The sequence below is a fragment of the Ranitomeya imitator genome, chromosome 1 (genome assembly GCF_032444005.1).
Source record: "Ranitomeya imitator isolate aRanImi1 chromosome 1, aRanImi1.pri, whole genome shotgun sequence".
NCBI classification, from domain to species: Eukaryota; Metazoa; Chordata; class Amphibia; order Anura; family Dendrobatidae; genus Ranitomeya; species Ranitomeya imitator.
Genome location: NC_091282.1, coordinates 810,264,010 through 810,285,726, shown reverse-complemented (window position 1 = coordinate 810,285,726; position 21,717 = coordinate 810,264,010).

Genomic DNA, 21,717 nt, shown 5'->3' with positions numbered 1-21,717 from the left:
CAAAATCAAGATGGCGGCGATGCCAAGGCTGCACAAGCTAATGTAGCCGTTGCAAAGAGGCATGAAGTGGCTGCTAAATTGGAGCGATTTGCTCTCTTGGAGAATGAGGCGGCTAATATGCTACAAGCTGCCAGCATGCTGAATAACCCTGCTGATGATGAACTTTCAGAGGACGAGAGTGCAGGTAGCAGGACAGCAGACATTTACACAGGTAGGTAAACTTCCTGCCATTATATCGATCTCTGCATATGTTTCAGTATATGGTACCACACCAACCAAGTCAAGTAGTAAGGAAGGAAAAGAAAAAACATAGTAACCTCAAGTCTGATAGCTACCCCATGAGGAATATCTACTGTATAAGTATTCTCGCCTTCTCTCTGGGCAAAGGTTACTTATGTTTGGGGGGTGGGCAATCACAGGATACGTCCTTGAAGTACTGGCATATAGTAAAGGCACAATGTAATGGCATTCACAAGATCCTACGTACAATATATGATCCTAGCCATAATGTCTGGAACAATTGAGATTATAAACTGGAATGTCAGGGATCTTTCAAATGGGACAAAATGAGCAGCGATCCTTCAATATATTCAATAACAAAATCCCTCTATAGTATGTTTGCAAGAAATACACCTCAAAAGAGAGGCTTCATACTATGAGGAAGAGATGGATGCAGGCGAGTTACCATTCCATCTTCTCTTCATATTTTAGGGGAGTGTCTATAATGGTTCACGCTTCTTTACCATTTAACCTAATTATTATTATAGCGCCATTTATTCCATGGCGCTTTACATGTACATTAAAGTAGATATAGATGCAGAAGGACGATTTGTATATTTAACCGGTAAGATATTTGATCTCCATCTTTTCCGTCTATGTCCCGCCTCCATATTCTGGTAAGGTTATGCAAAAAATATTCGCTTTATCCGCATCTAATCAGGGGACTCTGCTCTTGATTATTGGGGATGTTAACAACATTATGGACTCCCATTGGGATAAAGGGAAACATGACCCCATTTGGAAAGAAGGGAACATAACGCCTTTTGGTTCCTTCATTAAAGAGGTTGCGCTGGTAGAATTATGGATAAATTTCCTGATTCCTATCAATACTCGTGTTATTCAACAACACATAACTCCTTGTCACGTATAGGTTTGGCGCTGGGGAATATGGCTGTGAGTCGCGTGGTGGGAGATATTCAATATTTACATAGTTTTCTCAGATCACAGTCCTCATTAGGTTTCACTCAAACTCCCCTAGGCCCTGGAGAGAAAATCAGTTCTGGCTACAAATCATAAATGTAGAAAAAGTGGCCGCAGACCTCAAACAGTTTTTCCAAATTAATAATGGAACAGCATCTATTCCAACGGTCTGGGAGTCTATGAAGGCCTACCTGAGAGGGATATTTATTAGAGAAATAGCTAGGGGTAAAATGAAAACTAAAACAGCAGATCAGGCAGTAATTCAAGAACTCAGGCAGGTTAACGTGATAGATGGTCCTAGATCTGAGGCTCAAAGTAGGCTTAAAACAGCCCAGTCCCTGTCTACACGGATGTTCTTGCAAAAAGCTTAAGAGGAAAAGAGCCTTTCAGGGAATCACCTTTTTTGAAGAAAGTAAGAGTAGGGCACTTACTATCTCTTGTTACTGCAGCACAAAGGGACTTGTCCCATATTTATAAGCTTCGCTCTCAAAAGGGGGATTGAGCAGAGTCTACGGGAGAGATTCTGGAGGTTCTGCTTTCATTTTATGAGACACTATACTCTAAAAAGGTTAATCTCCGGAAGGAGAAATTTCGAATTTACTAGAAATGGCCAGGTTGCCCACTTTGTCTGAAGATGAGAGGAGGGCTCTGGATGGTCCCCTGTCACTAGAGGAAGTAGAAAATTCTCTATCGTCTATGCTGGGTGGTAAGGCTCCATGCGTAGATGGCCTCCCTGCAGAGGTGTATGAACATTTAAAAAACATTTTAACAAGGTATTACTCCCAAATTTGTTACAGCTATACAACCACTCTTTTGTAGTGAGTTCATTACAACCATCCATGAGTGGCAATTATTACTATTCCTAAAAAAAGGAATGATCCTCAGCTTCCTGAGTCATATAAACCTACCGTATTTATTGACTGTAAATATCAAAATATTGGATAAAATATTAGCTAATAATTTCTGACAACCTATGTCTAAATTGATACATCCAGACCAAACTGGCTTTATGGCCAACAAATCCACAGCAATTAATTTGCGCTGCCTCTTTTTGAATATTACCAAAAAAAGGGCCAGAAATATTTTAGCTCAGCCACAAAGCCATATATTGTAATAACCGAAAAAAGAAAAGGGCCTTAGAGCAATTAAGAATTAATAAATCAGGAATGGTGACACCTAAGTGCCACGTCCGATGAGGCTAGTATACAATGCAAAAAACAGTATCATGAGTTGTCCCAATAAAAAAAACTAATGGAGCCCACAAAAACCTTTCCAGGTATTGAAGATGTGGAATAGAATAATATCCTAGCAATGGATGAAATAGAGGAATGGCAAAGGGTACACGTGCTTCGACGTTATGTGGTCTCCGCCCACTTGGCTGACGTGTCAGCTGTGGGCGTAGACCTGTGACGTCGGACGCCGGGGCCACGACTTCCGTTTTTTCGCCGTGCTGCTGGAAGCGCCATATCAGACCACTTGTTAGGATTCTCATTATGAGTATCCTATATATACCTGCAATGAACACTTTGACCCTGCCCACCCGATGAAGCACTACAGCGAAACGCGCATTGGGGTCCCTCTTCCACGCTCGATTTGTAGGTTGGTGTTGCTTTTATTTATTGAGTATATTGTCTTTTGTTTTCTACCCGCATTATATACGTGTGCCTCTCCTGCAAAGGTGGTGTTTTATAACCATGGATTCACCATATTCATTGAGCAACTTGGCTGTAACTATACCGTTTGAGTATGCTGACTGGTTCTACATCCATCTGTTTATAATCCATCTGTTTGCTTTGTGTACTTTCACTCCTTAGAGTCTGTATTTAGCTTCATCTTTGCCATTCCTCTATTATTTCATCCATTGCTAGGATATTTTTCTTTTCAACATCTTCAATACCTGGAAAGGTTTTTGTGGGCTCCATTACGTTTTTTTATTGGGACAACTCATGATTCTGTTTTTTGCTTGTGTACCAGCCTCATCGGACGTGGCACTTCGGTGTCACTATTCCTGATAACTGTACTTATTCTTCTGTATAATGTTTGCAATAAAGTGATTATTAATTCTTAATTGCGCTAAGGCCCATTTCTTTTTTTGGTTATACTCTTTTTAAATATGCAGCTCCCAGCAAATAACATTGGGCATAGAGTGGTGCTGTCGTTGGATGCAGCAAAGGCCTTTGATAGCATAGAGTGGAGCTTTCTCTGGGAGGGGTTGAAGAAAATGGGATTCGGACCCACGCTTATATCATGGGAGCAGTTGCTATAGTCATCCCCTACAGCTAAAATCATAGCAAACTGTGAGGTGTCTCAAAGCTTCAGATTATATAGAGGCACAAGACAAGGGTGTCCTCTGTCCCCGTTATTGTTTGCCATAGCTATAGAACCCCTAGCAGCAGTAGTGAGGAATTCTTTTGAAGTTAGAGGATTTCAATATGGGAATATAGAAGAGAAGATCACATTATATGCAGATGACCTGCTATTTCCCTGAATTGTGTACTGGATATACTTAAACAGGTCGGTTGTCGGGTCTGACTATTAACTGGGATAAATCTGTACTATTCCCATTAGATGGCCCGGTAGACTGTTCAGACATTCAGCATACCCAAATAGAGGTGGTTTTCCCAGTTCAAATACTTAGGGTTGTAATATCGTCCCCTCTTACAGATTATGAAAAAACAGAATCTACCACCTCTTCTAGACAAAATTAAGTTCAAAATAACGGCATGGTGGGGCGCATGCGCGGACCTTGACAGTCGGACATGCTCTGCTAAGCTCCGCAACCCGGTCAGCAGATGTAACCCCGCAGAGTGCCGGAATCGAGGTGATTTCTTCACAGACAGACCCCCTTTACCTCAGAGATGCTAGTAGCCCACAATGCCTAAGAAGGGAGGTGTAAATCAGCCGGTACAATAACCGAGCTCCTGGTGAGCGGCAATACTGGCAAGATGGCCGCAGTGTCTACAGGTCCTTCTCAAAAAATTAGCATATAGTGTTAAATTTCATTATTTACCATAATGTAATGATTACAATTAAACTTTCATATATTATAGATTCATTATCCACCAACTGAAATTTGTCAGGTCTTTTATTGTTTTAATACTGATGATTTTGGCATACAACTCCTGATAACCCAAAAAACCTGTCTCAATAAATTAGCATATCAAGAAAAGGTTCTCTAAACGACCTATTACCCTAATCTTCTGAATCAACTAATTAACGCTAAACACATGCAAAAGATACCTGAGGCTTTTATAAACTCCCTGCCTGGTTCATTACTCAAAACCCCCATCATGGGTAAGACTAGCGACCTGACAGATGTCAAGAAGGCCATCATTGACACCCTCAAGCAAGAGGGTAAGACCCAGAAAGAAATTTCTCAACAAATACCGTAGGCTGTTCCCAGAGTGCTGTATCAAGGCACCTCAATGGTAAGTCTGTTGGCAGGAAACAATGTGGCAGAAAACGCTGTACAACGAGAAGAGGAGACCGGACCCTGAGGAAGATTGTGGAGAAGGACCGATTCCAGACCTTGGGGAACCTGAGGAAGCAGTGGACTGAGTCTGGTGTGGAAACATCCAGAGCCACCGTGCACAGGCGTGTGCAGGAAATGGGCTACAGGTGCCGCATTCCCCAGCTAAAGCCACTTTTGAACCATAAACAGCGGCAGAGGCGCCTGACCTGGGCTACAGAGAAGCAGCACTGGACTGTTGCTAAGTGGTCCCAAGTACTTTTTTCTGATGAAAGCAAATTTTGCATGTCATTCGGAAATCAAGGTGCCAGAGTCTGGAGGAAGACTGGGGAGAAGGAAATGCCAAAATGCCTGAAGTCCAGTGTCAAGTACCCACAGTCAGTGATGGTGTGGGGTGCCATGTCAGCTGCTGGTGTTGGTCCACTGTGTTTCATCAAGGGCAGGGTCAATGCAGCTAGCTATCAGGAGATTTTGGAGCACTTCATGCTTCCATCGGCTGAAGTGCTTTATGGAGATGAAGATTTCATTTTTCAGCACGACCTGGCACCTGCTCACAGTGCCAAAACCACTGGTAAATGGTTTACTGACCATGGTATTACTGTGCTCAATTGGCCTGCCAACTCTCCTGACCTGAACCCCATAGAGAATCTGTGGGATATTGTGAAGAGAAAGTTGAGAGACGCAAGACCCAACACTCTGGATGAGCTTAAGGCCGCTATTGAAGCATCCTGGGCCTCCATAACATCTCAGCAGTGTCACAGGCTGATTGCCTCCATGCCACGCCGCATTGAAGCAGTCATTTCTGCCAAAGGATTCCCGACCAAGTATTGAGTGCATAACTGAACATTATTATTTGATGGTTTTTTTGTTTGTTATTAAAAAACACTTTTATTTGATTGGATGGGTGAAATATGCTAATTTATTGAGACAGGTTTTTTGGGTTATCAGGAGTTGTATGCCAAAATCATCAGTATTAAAACAATAAAAGACCTGACAAATTTCAGTTGGTGGATAATGAATCTATAATATATGAAAGTTTAATTGTAATCATTACATTATGGTAAATAATGAAATTTAACACTATATGCTAATTTTTTGAGAAGGACCTGTATTTCGCCTCCTCACATCTAGACATCGAGGCAGGCTCTGAGGAGTCGATTAATGCAGATGATGCAACTATCTCTACAGTGGCCTTAACTAAAACTCTTCAGGAGACTTTCCGTTCTGAGCTCACCTCTGCCATGCATACTATATCCTCCCAGCTGCAGGACATGTTCAGCGTACATCTAATCTGGAGGAAAGGAAGGATGCCAGGGCGGACGCATTAGAAGAAGACCAAGAGACCCTTAAATCATGCTGATCGCATCATGGAACTTGAACTGAAATGCGAAGACTATGAAAATAGATCTCGCAGAAGCAATATACGTATACGCGGCCTTCCTGAAACTAATGTGGCGCTTAACCCCTTCATGACCTTGGGATTTTTCGTTTTTCCGTGTTCGTTTTTCACTTCCCTCCTTCCCAGAGCCATAACTTTTTTTATTTTTCCGTCAATTTGGCCACGTGAGGGCTTATTTTTTTGCGGGACGAGTTGTACTTTTGAACGACATCATTGGTTTTAGCATGTCGTGTACTAGACGGGAAAAAAAATCCAAGTGCGGTGAAATTGCAAAAAAAAGTGCAGTCCCACACTTGTTTTTTGTTTGGCTTTTTTGCTAGGTTCACTAAATGCTAAAACTGACCTGACATTATGATTCTCCAGGTCATTACGAGTTCATAGACACCTAACATGACTAGGTTATTTTTTACCTAAATGGTGAAAAAAAATTCCAAACTTTGCTAAAAAAAAAAAAAAAAAAATTTGCGCCATTTTCCGATACTCGTAGCGTCTCCATTTTTCATGATCTGGGGTCAGTTGAGGACTTATTTTTTGCGTGCCGAGATGACGTTTTTAATGATAGCATTTTGGTGCAGATACGTTCTTTTGATCACCCGTTATTGCATTTTAATGCAATGTCGCGGCCACCACAAAAACGTAATTCTGGCGTTTTGAATTTTTTTCTCGCTACACCGTTTAGCGATCAGGTTAATGCTTTTTTTAATTGATAGATCAGGCGATTCTGAACGCGGTGATACCAAATATGTGTAGATTTGATTTTTTTTATTGATTTATTTTGATTGGGGCGAAAGGGGGGTGATTTAAACTTTTATATTTTTTTTATTTTTTGTCACATTTTTTTTACTAGAAGCAGGCACAGCACGATCGCCTCTGCTACATAGCAGCGATCTGATGTTCGCTGCTATGTAGCAGAAAATCAGGTGTGCTGTGAGTGCCAACCACAGGGTGGCGCTCACAGCTACCGGCGATCAGTAACCATAGAGGTCTCAAGGACCTCTATGGTTACAATGTACAAGCATCGCCGACCTCCGATCATGTGACGGGGGTCGGCGATGCCGTCATTTCCGGCCACCCGGCCGGATGCGGTAGTTAAATGCCGCTGTCTGCGTTTGACAGCGGCATTTAACTAGTTAATAGGTGCGGGCAGATCGCTAAACTGCCCGCGCCTATTACAGGCACATGTCAGCTGTTCAAAACAGCTGACATGTCCCGGCTTTGATGCGGGCTCACCGCCGAAGCCCGCATCAAAGCGGGGCTTTTGGCCTCGGACGTACTATCCCGTCCGAGGTCAGAAAGGGGTTAAGGAGACAGCTGCCACACTTTTCACAGTGCTGCTACCAAATACAGATTCCTCTTTACTGCATATCACGAGGATACACAGAGCATTAGACAAGCCACGCTCTGCGGATCTCCCAAGAGATGTGGTTCTCAAAATACATTATGAGGAGTCCCGAGACTTAATTCTAAATGCGGCAAGAGCACTTTCTTCTTTACTTGGTTTCCCAGACTCAGTTCGTCTGTTTGCGGATATTGCCCCAGCTACGCTCTTTAGAAGGAGAGCTCTCAAGCCTATCACCACTGCTCTACAAGCGGCACAAGTTAAGTATCGCTGGGATTCCCATTTGCACTATCATTTTCTCATGGCAATGAACTTTGTCTGCCGTTCACTTGAGGAGGGTAAAAAAAAGTGGACAAGTGAACAAGCTGGAATTCTGATCTCAGATACTGCACCACCTCAGCCGCAAAGAAAACCGCAACCAATAAGAGAATGGAAACCTGCTCCTAAAACTAGGAGCCAGAATATACGAGTCACCTGATAGTTAATTATCTTAAAGTCAATCGGTTCCCCTCAGTCTACATACTTGTATGAGAACGAATGTTGATGTTTGTGCCAACCTCTTATCTTTCCGTTACCATATAAATCCTGATTTACAGATCCAGTCAGGCATTGATTGCCTTTTTCCTCCGATTCACCAATTCCGAGTTATATAATATATGCCCGAATCCATCCCCCCCTTTTTTCTCTCTCTCTCTCTCTCCCCCTCCCCCACTAGGGCATGTTATCATAAGGGTTTGGTTCTCGGGTTTATTGTATGTTGGCTAACCTTGGTGATGCCTGGTTTTTCCTTTAATATGGACCTCTAGGTCACCATACAGTTTGGATTTTTGACCCAGTTATTCATTCTTTATTTGTTATGTGTATCTGTCTTCCCCTGTGTCATTTCTTTCCTATTGTTTCCCCACAGAATTGTACAATGCTACTCACATCGTCAATTTCAACACTGGTTTATCTTTAGAACACATTGGACGAGAACTCGAGATGTTCAGACCATAGGCAGTAAACATTTATCTAATTATGTGTAGAGTCATATCTCATAATGTACGGGGGTTTAACTCGCCCTTGAAGCGAAAAAAAGCTTTTTTTGACTACCATAAGCATAAACCTGACATTTTATGTTTACAGGAAACCCATTTCTCCAGCTACTCCTCCCCTAAAAACTTTGATTCTAATTATTCTCGCTTTTTTCTAGGATCGTAAAACTAGGGGTGTAGCCATTTTTCTTAAAAGTAACTTCCCATTTCAACTCGTTAATTCAGATTCAGATTCGGAGGGCAGATTTATAATCTTACAAGGGTAGTTACAGGGCTGTTAAGTCCTTCTCAGTCCCTGGCTTACTAGAGGTAGGGATCCTGAGTAAATGACACGCAAACAAGGTATTGTGTGATCATATACAAGGGAAGCCCAGGAGCACATCTCTCTCTCTGGGCTTTGCCCTCCCTTTATATAGAAAGAATTATTCTTTTACAGACATGCGCACAAGCGCTCATATTTCACTATCTCTTACATAAACAATCTATACCAGTCTTTATCAGTAGAAAGTTACATCATCTGGAAGGTGAATGAAAGGCTGCTATTGAAAGAAGGAATGCACACATGATTACTTCCATAAAAGGAAATGTCAAGTCAGCAGAAATGTATCTTGTTGTAAGCGAGATTTCTCAGGAAGAAGACAAGATGGATTCTTTAGTTCAGTCTGATCTCCACAATTCCCCCCTTTGACATTTTCTTTTATTTATTTTATTACCACAGGGCCAAAGACAAAGCCTTTATTTGGTATTACACATGTACATGCTTGTATTCAATAAGAGAATCAAATCTAGTATTAATTCTTCCGTTTAACTCTCGCAACCTTTTCTTTGTTTTGCAATAAGTACAGATATTACAAAGGGATAGCAAAATAAGCGCAATAATCAGTATTAGCAAAGGATAACATAAGAGAAGAAGGAAAAAAAACTTTATACTCTTGCATCTATTACACAAAGTTTATCTGTGCATACTGAGATACTCTTGAGCACAATCTGGAATAGTACGTATATGACTACAATAATCATAACTATATGTATTATGCTCTGCATAATCCCAGCAACCCACCCACCGATTCCTCTGAACCAGTTGGCTGGGTTAAGAAAAGAAAAGGTATCTGACCACCAGCTATCCTTATTCTGGTCATTGTCTTTGTCATACTGATCTCTGAGTCGTTGTACGTCCTTTAATTTAAATGTCATACTCATAGTACTATTCGGGTCTATATAATGACAGCAGGTGGGTCCGATGATTTGACACATACCCCCTTGTGAGGCAGTTAGGTAATCCAATACCAGGGTATGTTGGTTGACGACTATTATAAGCTGATTCTGTACAGCTATACTAGTGTTTAATATGTCCAATATATCCCAGATCTGATCATCTAGATAATCCGTGGCTCTAACTAATTTATCCCACATCTGTGTTAACATAGGATAAATAAAAATGGTACTAGCAATTTTGTTAGGAATTCCCATTTGTACTATATGTGGCCTCCCCGAGGGACGTGGTGAGTTATCTGCAGCTCTTTTATACAGTGTGTGCTTGGGCACGGCTTGCATATTCACTTGTTTATTTGAAATTATGAATGTAGCCGGGGTTAGGCGTCCTAATGTACAAGTACCCTTTATACCTACGGGAAGCCATTTATATGCTCCTTCTCCGCATATCCAAAATGTACCTTCAGGCAGATCCCATAGAGCTGAGTGCTGCAATACCAATCTGTGAGCCAAGTCCACAAATCTAGATACATTCTGAAGCATACACCAAGAGGGTTTTTGTCCCAAGGGGCTACAGTACCCGGCTGCGGGATTCCCACATACAGGCATTCCTTTGATATACTCATCGGATTTATTACAAACCAGGTTCCCCAGCTTACTTGTACAACTGTTTGCATCACCTTGGGGGAACAATTTAGAATGTTTCCATTTTCTATTATGTATGTATCTTTCCAATACTACAGGTTTGAAAGCATCAGAGGGGGGGACGGTTGTACTGAAACTAAGCTGTAGATTTTCTGTGGGGACCTGTCCTAAATTAGTTAATCCAGTCTTATTTCTAGGTACCCATTTTCCTCCCCTAAATACTAAATATTGTAGATGTGTGTTACTCCCTGAGAGATTACCCTGCCACCAAGGAAATTCTACCCATCCCACAATTGGTATGGCGATTGTAGTATTCCACAGCCTAGCATTACCAATTTGGTTGTTGGCCAGGTTGTCTGAACAATTAGGCCAAGCGAATATTTCTTCTGCTAATACGGGAACTGCTAGAAAAGGTATACTTGTGGCTGATACCGGCGAATGGGTACAGATCCAACAATCTGTCAGGGTTTGTGTATTGTTTAACAAGTCATGCACTAATTTTCTATGATGTTGTACGAATCTATTGTTCAAAGGGGCTAGAGAATTCAGTCTATCCCACGCCTCCGTTGAGGTTATCATTATTAACATCAATATCATGAGTTTATACTGCTTTTCTTGCAATGGCTTGCATGTATCCATGATGCCTTTCCTTCAAGCTTGACTGATGTAGGTGTTGTCAACAGGACTTGGAAGGGTCCGTCAAACCTTGGTTCTAGAGCCTTTCTGGTGTGTCTTTTTACATAGACTTGATCACCTGGTTCCAACTTGTGACTTCCTTCTGTGTTGTCAGGATCTGGAAGGGAAGCAAAAACTTGTGCATGCACCTTAGTTAATTGTTTCTGAAGATTTTGCACATAAGAAGTCAATGACTCAATATTTAACACAAGTTGCTGTGGAAAATAACATCCTAAATTGGCAGTCCTGCCAAACAAAATTTCATATGGAGACAGTTTAGTCTTACCCCTTGGGGTATTGCGTATTGAGTAAAGGGCCAGTGGAAGGCATTCTGTCCAAGGCTTTCCTGTTTCAGCCATGGCTTTCTGTATTTTTAATTTTAAAGTTCCATTCATACGTTCTACCTTACCAGAACTTTGAGGATGGTACGGAGTGTGTAACTGACTTTCAACACCCAACATTTTCAGTACATTTTGAAATATTTCTCCAGTGAAATGAGTACCCCTATCTGACTCGATCACTTCAGGGAGACCGTAACGGGGTATCAGTTCGGCAACTAGCTTTACAGCAGTGTTTTTAGCTGAAGCCTTCCGAACTGGATAGGCCTCTGGCCACCCCGAGAACATGTCCACACATACCAACACATACTCATACCCATTACTTTTTGGCAGCTGGATAAAGTCTATTTGTAATCGCTGAAACGGGTAGAGAGGTCGGACGTGGTGCTTCATAGGGGTCTTTGTTGTCTGTCCGGGATTATGTGTCAGGCATATAGCGCATGCAGCACAATAGTCTCTTGCATAGTTGCCAAAACCTGGAGCCAACCAGACTTGCTTTGCCAGTAGTGTCATTGCATTTGCAGACACATGAGTAGGGTGGTGCAGTCCACCAACTACAATCGGATACCAGGCTCTAGGTAGACATATTAGTCCATCTTTCTTCCAAATTCCCGCTTGTTCTTCTGCCCCTTCCTTTTTCCACCTGTCCCTCTCCTCTTCTCCTGCATCTTCCTGTGCTTGTCTCAGTCTATCTTCAGTATTTTCTGTGGGGTTTACAGTATGAACCTGTTGTAAGGGTTTGACAGCTGCTGCTTTGGCTGCTTTATCAGCCCTATCATTTCCCCTAGATTCCCTAGTGTCGAGTCTCACATGTGCAGCTACCTTGATTACTGCTACTTCTTTTGTTTCTTGTGCAGCCTCTAAGATCTGTTTGATCAGAGAAGCATGTTTTACAGGTTGTCCTGACGCTGTCATGTAACCTCTAGCTCTCCAGATTACTCCAAAATCAAACACAATACCATGTGCATACCTAGAATCAGTGTATATATTAGCTGTCTGGTTCTCAGCTATTTTAAGAGCTTCAATCAATGCTGTTAGTTCTGCTTCTTGTGCAGATTGTTTCGGTGGAAGTGGTTCTGCTTTGAGAGTTTCAGATTCTGACACAACTGCATACCCTGTATGGAAGTTACCTGTGTCATCTGCAAACCTACTACCATCTATAAACAGCTCTAAATCTGGATTTTGAAGTGGTGTTTCGGATACATTGGGTAAGCCTACCGTTTCTTGTAAAATGAGCTCTGTACAATCATGTGTGTCTGTAGGGAAAAAATTTGCGTGTGGATCAGTGTCCTTATTCCCCCCTTCAGACTCGAGAGGTAGCAGTGTAGCTATATTGAGAGTCTGAAGCCTAGCAAATGTGATAGTAGAGGGGAGCAACAAAGAACACTGTAGCCGCAAATGTCTGGCCATGGAAATGTGTTTTGGTTGGACCTGGTTTAATATCCCATAAACATCATGTGTAGTTTGAACTGTGAGTGGATACTCTAGGACAATTTCTGATGCTTTGTCCAACAATAGTGAGACAGCAACAACTACACGTACACAGGTTGGCGCTGCTCTAGCTACGGGATCTAACCTTGCTGAAAGATATGCAATTGGTCTTTGTTTCCCTGCATGCTTCTGGGTAAGAACTCCTGTAGCATGGGAATCAACTTCTGCAGCCATAAGCTGAAACGGTTTGGTGTAGTCTGGTAGCCCTAACGCTGGAGCTGAAACAAGGGCATCTTTTAATTGTTGGAACGAAATCTGACCTTCTTTTGTCAACAAATAAGGTTCACTTTTTACACAGTCATACAGTGGTTGCATTAGTTGACTGGCATGTATAATCCATTGTCTACAATGAGACACTATTCCTAAAAATGCTCGTAGCTGTTTATGATTTCTAGGCTCATTCATCTGTCTTATTGCTTCAGTTCTTTGTGGTGTAAGATGCTTTTTACCTTGAGAAATGCAATGACCTAGAAAGACCACTTTGGTCTGACAAACTTGTAGCTTTTGTCTATTCACTTTACACCCTTCTTTTTCTAAAAAACATAGTAAACTCACAGTGGACCTTTCTGCAGTTTCTAGATCTGGGCAGCAAAGTAGTAGGTCATCCACATACTGCAAAATTACTACCTGTGGTTCGGGTTCAAACCTCTGAAGGACTGTTTGTAGGGCATTTGAATAAAGAGTAGGGGAGTGTATCATTCCCTGTGGAAGGCGTGTCCACGCCAACTGTTTGCCCTTAAATGTAAATGCAAACAAATGCCAACTATCTTGGTGTAAAGGAACCGAGAAAAATGCATTTGAAAGATCTATTACAGTAAATACTTGAGAACTGGCTGGTATCTGTGATAGTAACGTATGAGGATTGGGTACAACTGGGGTGATTGGATCTAGAACTTTGTTTATTTCTCTTAAATCATGTACCATACGATATTTGGGCATAGAACTCTTATCAAGAGTTCTCTTTTTGACTGGATACAGAGGAGTGTTAGCAGGTGATTGTATCTCTACCAAAACTCCTTTCTCTTTATATCCCTCTATCTGTTTTGTAATCGCTAGTTCCTGCTGGGCACTCACAGGGTATTGTCTGAGCTGTGGGAGAACAGTTCCTGGTTGCACAGATAGTTTTACAGGAGAGATATGCAATAGTCCCACATCGGTGTCACCCTGTGCCCACAGTGTTTCTGGGACCATTGAGAGGTCTAGATCTGTGGTGTACTCTTTTTCTTCAGCATAATCCTCAAAAGCCTGAATTCTAACATATTGTTCTAATGTTTCTGCATCATCAGGGATAGTCAGTATAACTGTGCCATCTTCCCTAAAATTGATGTTAGCTTCTAATTTCTTTAGGACATCAGTTCCTAACAAACATGTTGGGGCACCTCTGGCATACAAAAATCTGGATGCAAAACATTTAGGTCCTAATGAGACCTCTAGGGGCACAGTATATGGCAGTGTTCGAATTACCCCATCATAACCCTCAGCAAAAGTTGTTTGTTCTGAAATATCTTCCGGATTCGGAAGAAAATCTTGATTCAAAATTGAGGAAGTTGCACCTGTATCTATCAAAAATGGAATCTCTCTCCCCCCCACATTCACCTGTATCATAGGTCTTCTAGCTGGTAGGGAAGTTTGTAACACATCGAGTCAATCTGAATCTGGTATGGGACCATCTATGATGGTAGATTTCTGCTGGTTGTCCGTTTGGGGAGGGTTATTTCTGGGAACAAATTTGCCTGACTTTATATCTGCCAACTTCTTCCTGCACTCTCTTTGGAAATGACCTGGCTTTTTACAGTAGTGGCAAGGAAAGTTGTGTCTCACTCTTCCTCCTGTATTAGCTTGTGCTATTCTAACAGGCTTACGATTCTCTCTCATATCCATGACTATTCCTAAACATCGTTGTTTCACAATATTTGGTTGTTCAATTGTTCTCCAATCTGGAGTAGAGGATTTAAATTTTTCTCTGATTTTCGGATCTAGCCCCTCTATTAATTGTTTTGTAAAAAGTCTCCTTACTGAAGCATCAGTCAAATCCAATCCTTCATCCCTAAAGCTATTTTCTAATTCTTGACTATATTCTTCAATACTTTGCCCAAATTTCTGCATAATCACACCCGTAGATCCCCTTTCCCTCTGTTTTTCTCTCATGAAAATTATTAATGCCTCTGTGAACTGGGTACCTGATGCTTCTGTCTGTAAGGCACCCCCTTCTGCCACTGGTCTATTGGGCTGTAGGTGTGTCAATAATTCCTGAAAAAGTCCGGGGGACATTTTCATTCTACATAATTCTTCCCCGTCCGCCCAGACCCCAGCATGAGTCTGCATGATTTGTTGTATGTATTGTGCAAATCGGATGGGATATTGAGTGGGATCAGGCGCATTATGCAGGAGGGACATACCTTCAGCAGGGGACCAAGGAAAATACTGTCGGGTCTGGTGATATCTAGTTCCCATTACCCCGTCAGCACCAGGTTCCCTAAAGGGTCTTGGTACTACCCTAACAGGGGCAAGTACAGCGCCATGTCTAGGTGTACCACAGACTAGGCAATCATTTCTCCAATCTGGATTTTGTTGTCCACAGTGTGAACATACCCATCCTCCTACCCCACCAAGATTGGGATACAAGGCTGGAAATTGTTTTCCTCCTTCTGCTCCTCCAGATGGTACAAATGATTGGGCTTTTGGATCTAGGTAAGGTGGTGGGATTATGTCACAACTTTTTCCCTTCCCCATAATCCATTTGGAAGTGTCTGGATCATACTTCCAATTCTCCTCTTTAGCTGTTTTTGAGACCTCTATCATACAGTGTATGATTTCTTCCCACCCATTGTCTTTGATAATTCCACCTCGTTCTTTACTCAGTTTTTCCCATTCTGTACTGAACATAAGTGCTTCTGAAATTCCCAATTTTTCTCTTACCCTTCTAATCTGACTTCTGACTGTCTTCCCACATCTTTCCTGTATGATATCTGCTGCTTCCACTTGTCCTAAGACGGTTTTTGTCTGTTTATTTCCCATTTTTCTTTTTTATTTTTTTTCAATATTAGCTATTTCTACCCCAGGTGACGTTTGGACAATCACTTATCCTAGGTGATGTCTCGTTGCCTTCTCTCCTAGGGAGCTAAAATATTGAAGGGCTGATCTGCTCCATTCTTTCTAATGTGCAGAATGTACTTAAGTGCTATTATGCACGCAAACAGACCCAGCAACACCATACAGATCACAAAACTTTCTGTGTCAGTTAGCATACTTGTCCCAGGCTCATGGACCCGCGTCCTGGGCTCATTCTATCAAACCTTATCCAGAAATGAAGGAGGTTAAGCACTTAAATGAGAGTCAAGCATGGGCGGAGGTCTCCCCGAAAGGACGCAACCACATGACCCAGTTAGGCTGACTTCCGTGTATAAGGCTTATACCCCAACTATTTCGGCTTATTTTTCTACGCACTTTTGCTCTTCTTTCACAACATACCACAACCTTCACACTGTTCACACACTGCCAGGGACAGGACTCATAAATCTATACAATATAGTAACCCGAGTTTTATAGGTATCTACTCACTACTAGACTAACCCAGCGTGACACGGCTCATAGAGATCTTTCGGATAATACAAGGCAGATAAAAGAGAACTAATAATGTCTCTTACCTGGCCAGGTTTTTCAGTTCATTTGCCGTCCATTATCCCAGATCTCCATTGTCCGTATCTGCAGGTGAATCTCGAGCAAATACTCTCATCTCGGGTCCCTGTTCGGTGCGCCAAAGAAATGTTAAGTCCTTCTCAGTCCCTGGCTTACTAGAGGTAGGGATCCTGAGTAAATGACACGCAAACAAGGTATTGTGTGATCATATACAAGGGAAGCCCAGGAGCACATCTCTCTCTCTGGGCTTTGCCCTCCCTTTATATAGAAAGAATTATTCTTTTACAGACATGCGCACAAGCGCTCATATTTCACTATCTCTTACATAAACAATCTATACCAGTCTTTATCAGTAGAAAGTTACATCATCTGGAAGGTGAATGAAAGGCTGCTATTGAAAGAAGGAATGCACACATGATTACTTCCATAAAAGGAAATGTCAAGTCAGCAGAAATGTATCTTGTTGTAAGCGAGATTTCTCAGGAAGAAGACAATATGGATTTCTTTAGTTCAGTCTGATCTCCACAAGGGCCAAAACATCTGTATCGTAAATAGTTATCTCCCTGCCTCTACTCAAACATCTGTATTCAAACTGATTTTATCTAAACTCTCCTCAATCTCTTATCACCACCTAATTTGGAGTGGAGATTTCAATTTCACCTTGAACCCAAACCTGGATAGCAGTGCATTGAAACGGTCAGATATCACTAAGACTGATAGGAAAAAAATTCTCCGTCTGATGAGTGAGAACCGTCTGGTAGATATATGGAGAGAGATAAATGAATCTACAAGAGGCTACACATATTTTTTACCAGTCCATAAGTCATACTCCCGAATCGACCTCCATTTAACTGTAGCAAATTCACTTCCAACTGTCTTATTTTCGCACCATATTCCGTCATCATAGTCTAATCATGATGCCATCATGTCTGTTTTCAAATTTAACACTATCACATCTAATCTATTTAGATGGCGACTACATGAGTCTTTAATTATTGATCCTATGATATCCACACAAATTAAGGAGGAGTTGAAACATTTTTTCCAATCTAATGTTACCGAGGACTCCTCCCCAGGAAATATCTGGTTGGCCCACAAAAAATACATTACTGGCTCTCTAATTAAATTAGCTTCTACCAAGAAGAAAAACAGATCTGAACGCCAAAGCAAATTAGAAACTAAGCTATTGAAACTGGAACAGGCAAACCAATTATCCACGTCTTGTTACTTAATTAAACAGATACAGGATACTAAAATGCATCTAGACGTTGTTCTTACCAATAGAACAGAAAGGGCCCTGACCTGGACCTGAGCCACCTTCTATAGACAGGCAAACAAGCCCAACAGAATGCTTGCTCGTCAACTAAGTTTAAAAGAACTTCTGAATGATATACCTTCCATCAAAGATGCTGCAGGTTGCGTGCCGGCCCACCCTGAGACCATCAACAAAGCATTTCATGACTATTACGCCATATTCCTCCCCACAACCCCTCCACCCCCCCCCCCCAGATCTTTTACAATCATTCTTACAGGATTTATCTCTCCCTAAGGTCACTGAACCCATGTCTCAACAGCTCCAATCAGATATTCTAGACGAAGAAATTGACTTAGTAATCAAAAATTTAAAAACAGGTAAAGCCCCTGGACCTGATGGCCTCACAGCTCTTTATTATAAAAAATTTAATGAACTTCTCACGCACCATGTTACACCCGGTCCGGTTTCTGTACCTTTGCGGGGTCCCTGTCGGGACTCCCGCTCTGTGCTGGTTCCACGCTGTCAGGATGCAGCTTCCCCTCTCCTGCTTCCTGGTGTGCTGCTGGCAGGTTCTCGGGCAGAGTGCTTAGGGCACGCGCACTCATTCCCGGTCTCTTAAAGAGACAGCGCACATTTTTTAAATATGCTCCTAGCCAATTACGTGTTATTCATTGCTATTTCTAGCTTCTCCACCATAGGGAGGCTGCCGGAGCAACAAGTATCCATTGTTGCTTTCTTCCGGTTCCTGTCTGCATGTGCTCCTGTTTCTGAAGTGCTTTCGCTTGTACTCCGCTTATACTGTCTGTTTCCACAGATCATCAGCTACCAGTTACCCGGCTATCCCGGACGACGACTGTTCTATCTACGCAATCCCGTCTCGTCCCGCCAATCTGCCATCATCCTCTCCAGACAATGCCAGTAGCCGGTATCACCTGGTCAGCTCCACGTCTCCCGCTAACCCCGCTTGTCCGATTGTCCCGCTGGGACAGCTGCCATGAGTTTGGGGTCTAACTAGAGGTAGCACCCATGTCCCCAGGCTTCCCACTCTGTCCCTGTTCGAGAGGACTTACCACGGGTGTCTGGGGCTCATGTAGTCACGCCCCCTTCGGAGCCCCCCAGACCGTGGTCCCGAGGTTCCACATTAAACCTAAATAAAAACGAATGTGAACTTGAACTTCTATGTCTCTATTTTCATTCGTTACACCCCACATCAGAAACTTTTGTAATGCTCTCTTAAATGGTTCCCAGATGCCTCCTGAGTTCTGTATGGCTCATGTGATGGTGATTCCTAAACCGAAAAAAGACCATTTACTAATAAAAAATTATAGGCCCGTTTGTTACTAAATGTTAATCTCAAAATATTCATGTCAATTATCACTGATAGACTTAATAAGCTACTTCCTTCACTAATACATCGAGACCAAGTGGGTTTTATACCCATGAGACAAGGGCCAGACAACATAAGAAGAAACTTAAATGTCATCCATTCAGCAAATCATTCTCAAAAACCACTTATAATGCTAGCTTTAGATATTGAAAAAGCTTTCGACACATTGTCTTGGCCCTACTATTTAGGGTTCTGACTAGATTTGGTATTCCCCAAAAAATAATCTCATGTTTTCATCTATTATATGATAATCCTACTGCCTATCTTAAACTCCCATCAATACAACCTATCCCAATAAATATACAACGAGGAACACGACAGGGCTGCCCATTATCACCAGCACTATTCGCCTTAGCCATGGAACCTTTGGCTGAAACCATAAGAAATAACCCCAATATATTAGGACCCACTAATCTTGGCGACCAAAACAAAGTCAGCCTATTTGCAGATGACCTCTTTTAGCCCTTACCAGCCCTTACACAACCCTCCCTAACCTATTCTCCCTTCTTCATGACTTTGAATCAATATCGGGTCTTAAGGGTATGTGTCCACGTTCAGGATTGCATCAGGATTTGGTCAGGATTTTTCATCAGTATTTGTAAGCCAAAACCAGGAGTGGAACAATTAGCGGAAAAGTATAATAGAAACATATGCACAACTTCTGTATTTATCATCCACTCCTGGTTTTGGCTTACAAAAACTGATGGAAAATCCTGACCAAATCCTGATGCAATCCTGAACGTGGACACATACCCTAAGATCAACGTTGAAAAATCAGAAGCCCTATTTATTATCACCCTCATAGAAGTTCATGATGACTTGGTGTCTCAGTTTGGGTTTACAAGGAAGGAACACTTCTTAACCTATCTCGGGATTAATCTCACGTCCAATAAATCAACCCTTTTTAAATGGAATTTCTCCCCACTACTTCGAAACTTTCAGGTGGACATAACCAGATGGTCTTCTATGACACTATCTTGGCTGGGAAGACTACACGCTATAAAGATGGTATCTCTCCCGCGATTTTTATATTTATTTCGATCCCTCCCTATCGCAATACCGTCTAAAGTTTTTCTTGACATTCATGCCCTAATTTCAAAGTTTATATGGCAAGGAAAGAAACCAAGGATCAAACAGAACATTATGTTTCTGCATAGAAAAATAGGAGGACGATCTCTACCTAATTTTGTGCTATACTTTAAATCTGCCCACATAGCCCAAATGGCTAAAATTTGCTCTAACAATAATAAACCCAGATGGGTAAACTTGGATTCTTATTTTTTAAGACCATACTCATTGTCAGGCTTATTATGGACCACAGAGAGACTCCCACGAGACATCTCCATTACTGCACCCTTTACTGCCCACTCACTAATTCTTTGGAGGAAAGAAAGATTTAAATACGGTTTGCAATCTAAATTTTCCCCGCTAATATCCCTATCTAATAACCCAATGTTTTTGCCAGGCCTTGATTCTCCTCTTTTTTTCTTGATGGATATTAAAGGGTATCACTACATTGGAGCACCTTTGTTCTCCATTTAACATACTACTCACCAGACAAGAGTTCATCCAGAAACATGAACCACCGTTTAGAGAGGCCTTGCGTATGAATCAAGTCTTTCACTTTGCCAAACAACTCTTATCTCATAAGACCCCATTTTCTATATCTGGATTTGAGCATAAATGTGCAAATGATCCCTTGGGGAGAGGAATAATCTCTCTGTTGTATTCCACTATTAAAGGTACCGTCACACTAGACGATATCGCTAGCGATCCGTGACGTTGCAGCTTCCTGGCTAGTGATATCGTCCAGTGTGACAGGCAGCAGCGATCAGGCCCCTGCTGTGCTGTCGCTGGTCGGGGAAGAAAGTCCAGAACTTTGTTTCGTCGCTGGACTCCCCGCAGACATCGCTGAATCGGCGTGTGTGACACCGATTCAGCGATGTCTTCGCTGGTAACCAGGGTAAGACGTCACCGCTCTGCTTTCCGGCTGCCCGGCGCTCACAGCCAGAGCAGAGAAGCTGAGCGCCGAGGACAGACAGCGGTATGTAAGTATGTAGCGTTTGTTTTTTTACTTTTAGGATGGTAACCAGGGTAAACATCGGGTTACTAAGCGCGGCCCTGCGCTTAGTAACCCGATGTTTACCCTGGTTACCGGGGACCTCGGGATCGTTGGTCGCTGGAGAGCTGTCTGTGTGACAGCTCTCCAGCGACCAAACAGCGACGCTGCAGCGATCCGGATCGTTGTCGGTATCGCTGCAGCGTCGCTTAGTGTGACGGTACCTTAACACTCCACGAGGAGAAGGAAAATTAAAATATATGCTGCAGTGGGAAGAGGACCTGGGACTTGTCATGTCCATGGAAACATGGCATAAATGCTGCGATACATCATCAAAAGGCAGTCATCAGGTCTCTCTAGCAGAAACGTTGCTTTAAGTCCTCCACAGAACATATCATGTTCCGACAAGACTAAGTAGTCCAGCTAGACCCCACAGTTTTTCTGTTGGGGGTGAGATACCCTGGGTTTTCTAAGAACTTACATAAATTGGTGACTATTTTTTGTATGGCAACTAAAATCCACATAGCAACTAAGTGGAAAATTCTGTCACTTTCTGTATCCTTAGTCAGAGATTT